Here is a 4,053-nt window from a genome sequence, read left to right as displayed (position 1 = left end):
AAAATGAGAAAAAAAGGTAGCTTACTCTTCTCCACTTTCAAACTCTCTCTGGTCTGGAGCATCAGAGGAAGGAATGGCAGCACAGTAAGAATTCACTTTTGCTTTAAGACTTTTTCATGAGTGAATAGAAAAGGGACCAGTTCCAAACACTACAAACAGCATGTGGACTTAGTATGGAAGTGTAGAGCTAAAAATTATAGATATTTAAACTACATCTGGTATAACTAGCCTAAGGTTAATAAATATCAACAAACGCATACAGAGAGAACCTGTATGCTATCATACTTTTCATACGGGTGAGAGTTTTGTCACATTGATGAGTAGTGTAAATGTACCAACGTGCTGTAAGAAATGATATAAATGAACAGATGACTGTAAATATCAATTAAAGGAGATAGATTTTGAGTGCCACTCGCCGAAGAAGTGTAAAAGGGGCTGATGACAGAGTCTGATGTCCCCAGCACTGAGGAACATGTGAAAAACAGATGGTGTGCTTTCATTCAGCATTCTCCTAGTGTTTCCCCTCTCACACAGAGGGACCATCTGAATAAGAGACACATTTTGATCAGGCCTGCATCTGCGTTCACTTTCTCCTGTCATTAAGACTGATTAGTTATGACTCAGTATAAACCATTCATGACTAGTCTCCTTGAAGATGTAAAAAGTCTCACTGGACTAAAAGAAAGCTCTGGCAATTAGATCCTGCCACGAAATACCTAATGAACCTATTCAGCTTTTGATGCCGAGTGTAAACTTTTACTAACAAAATAAACGATACAAGGAATGCAGGAAAGTTTTCGGAAACGGATGGATAAATCAAAAACAACAACAAACAAAATGTTGTTTGCTGAACACATTAAGGACTTTCAGCAAAAGCTAATAAACATCTATTGTTTAAATGAAATCTCTTTTATGCATCTATAGTTTAGACTTTCTGTTATACAACAACTTTGCCCTAATTAAAAACTTGAAAACTTGCAAGGAAGCAAAATTAAGTGCTGGAACTGTAAAACGTAACATTTGTAATATTTTTCTATTTTTCTCAAATGTCGGAATGTAATATTTAGATGTACAATAATTGAAATATGTTTGCAAAGAACTGCCATGCAGTTTCTTTAAATGGTTTGGTTGTTTTTAATCTTTTAGTAAACTAAGTAAAAGCTATTTTGCTGCAATGCATTTTAATAACTTTTAGGAATAAAGTGATGCACTTTTATTATATGCCTCTTTCAAGTACAAAAACAGTTTTTAAATGTTAAATACTCAACAACATTTGCTATGTTTTATAAATCATTTGTTATATTGTTTTTTTAAAAGAAAAAAGTAAACTATTAGACCAATAATTTAGGCAAAAAAAGGTCCTTGCTATAAATATGCTAAATATGCCTGTTCTTTCAAAAATCCTAAAACAATGAAAATAAAAAATAAGAACATAACGGAATGAATTTTTCTTGTTTTTCAAAATGTGATAAATATGGACAGTTTTGCTTTGAATAAGGTTACATTTTAACAGATTAACAATTAGCATCCTTGTTTAAAAATAATTTTCATTGCTTAATCGGCATGTTTAACATTTGTTTCACCCAACCAACATTTAATTCATATAATTTCGAGAAGACATTATTAATTCACTATACGAATGAGTGGCATCCTTGGTGTCCTTGGTGTTATTAATTTTGTACACATATTTATCCACACCGGCTTTGTCATCCTTACGTGTTGAATTTTTTTCTTTATAAAATACAGTATGGTACGTTTTTTATGCTTGTTCTTTTTTTGCAGCAGGATAAACATGTTCAGAAGGCAAATAACATTTATTTCAATACATAATCTTTAAAATCATAACATTTCATTTTTCTTTAAAAAAGATATTGTATTTAGTTTAAATAAAAACCACAAACATAAATCTATTGATTAGTGTGCTATTTTAAGACATATTTAAATGCCTTAGAACAATATATTTAACAACTTTTATACATATTTAACATGATGGCAATAAACGCATAGCCAAATATTCTTGATCCATCACAAAAGCCACGTTTTCATGTTTGAAATCACAGAGAAGCTTGCAAAATAAAAAAGGCAAAGAAAAACACGATGATTATGATAATTCAATTATGACTGTATTCATATAAAAATAATACTGTTCTAATTCAAACACATAAAATGGTTGAGAACAAGAAAAAAATGATTGAACAAGCTATCCTTTAACTTCCCTCTTTGGAAAGTCTAGTCGCTTATACTCCAAACATTAAAAGCCTGTAAAGGATAACCCCCCCAAAAAATTTTTTTTAATTTACCACTTGAACATGGATATCAGTTAAATTGTTCTTTCATTTTTGCATGTATCGCACGTATAAGTTAAAAGCAAAATGTGTTGGCAAGACGACAAGCCGATGCGGCCATTTTAAATCTATTACCATATTTCCTCACAGCAGATGCTATGATTTCTCTGTTAAAATTGTCAAAAACACATCTCCCATGGTTCGCTGTTGTCAAGCACTTTGTGTTTGGCAGGTGACAAGTCTAAGTGTAAACTGGCTGAGGGGAAAATGTTAAAGCCCCCTTGCAGGAAGAGCAATGTGGCAGGTTTATGACTGTACTACAATGAGACGGTTTTTAAAAACACGTTCAAATAATCTGGTGCATTTACACGAGGGCGGTGAGGACGAGGGTTGACATAAGAAAAGCTCAAGGTAATTTTAGAGATGATCAACATTTAGCGACAACAACGTGAATTGAAATTATATTATTTTTACGTTTCTTTATCGGGTTCTAAATTTGTTCACATCCCCTGAGTCACGCCTGTGATCTGGCTTTGCGAAAAAGCAGGTCGCCATATACTACCAGGAAGTGGCCTGCCAATGTCATGCAGCTTGTTTATGAAGACATCTTGTTGCCAGGGTGATAGGGTCCTGTCTGGGAGCGTCTTCATTAGTGGTCACACATGGTGGGCACAGGCATTCTGTTCATTCACCTCACGCTCCTCGAAGCTGTGGCCAGGACCCCTAAAGCCATCCGCTCACCTAACACCTCCAGACTGCCTGAAGCTGACAGCCTCCCACCCAAACCACTACACTCGTCTGTGGACGCAGCTTTAATGAGAAATGACATGAACAAACTCAAAACCGGCTGGAAAAAATGCAGTCAAACATACAGGATTTACTTACAGGAAAGTAGATTCCTATCTGAAGTCTGAACATTCTTGAGGAAATGCCTTAATATTCCGCAAACTGCCCTACACGGGAAAGTGAGAAACACACACGTTAGAAAAAAGAGAATGAGTGAGCGTTCATCAGCTCCTCACAAATTTGAGTTTAAACAAATTACAAAGTGCCGAATTGTATGTTCAGAATCAAAGGGAAGACTGACCACCGCCCATTTGGTCAAATAACACAAAGTGGATTTATGGCATTTTTAAACATGCTGAGACTGTCCATTTTGATTACCTTTTAATCGGAGGGCTGAAATCCAAACGTGCACAGGTTTCCTCCGGGGGGAGCAGCAGGAGGCGCTGTAAAGCAGTTAGCCTTTTGATAATGAAGTGCCAGCAAAAACAAACATGGCTGATGAGGGGGGAAGGGTTAGCACTACCTTACTGTGGCCCAGCAACTTAATGCGAGATTAACATTGAATGAGCGTTGGGAGTCCGTACCTCTGATATCAAATAGATATGGTCCGTACCCACGAGGCTCCACCACAGAGAGGAGTTGGCTTTGACCTCTGCCCGCAGTGCAAAGTCACGAGCGCGTCTCCATTGCGCGCAACTCCGGGGGAACCCGCCATTACTGTGGAGTGTGAAGCACAATGCAAACTGTCACATCAAGGTGTTTTCTGTGGAGGTGTGAAAACACATCCATAATAAAAAGGCTTTTTTGGCTTATTATCGCTTTGCGGTGTTGTGAACATGGTACCTTAACACACTGTTCGCTCCGAGGTAGTTTAGCGATGCTGTTATTATTGCCATCTTATTTGCTTTGCATTTATGCATTTTGTGTTTGTTTTGATATTTTCCAGAGGAAATCTCTCGAGCATATTAATGCTCGCTGTTTT

General features: G+C 36.6%; 1 long non-coding RNA gene across 1 annotated transcript; it reads right to left on the bottom strand.

The window, feature by feature from the left end:
• Nucleotides 1–2,012: 2,012 nt before the first annotated feature.
• LOC130563591 (uncharacterized) lies at nucleotides 2,013–3,562 on the bottom strand. The gene is made up of 3 exons (XR_008964139.1): nucleotides 3,450–3,562; nucleotides 3,171–3,238; nucleotides 2,013–3,095 (listed from the first exon to the last, which is right to left on the bottom strand). It is a non-coding gene; the product is annotated as an uncharacterized LOC130563591 (long non-coding RNA).
• Between the last annotated feature and the right edge of the window lie 491 nt (nucleotides 3,563–4,053).

This window comes from Triplophysa rosa, linkage group LG13 (assembly GCF_024868665.1).
Source record: "Triplophysa rosa linkage group LG13, Trosa_1v2, whole genome shotgun sequence".
Classification (NCBI taxonomy): domain Eukaryota; kingdom Metazoa; phylum Chordata; class Actinopteri; order Cypriniformes; family Nemacheilidae; genus Triplophysa; species Triplophysa rosa.
The sequence above is the reverse complement of the archived record's forward strand: the minus strand, read 5'-3'. Positions and strand labels throughout refer to the sequence as shown.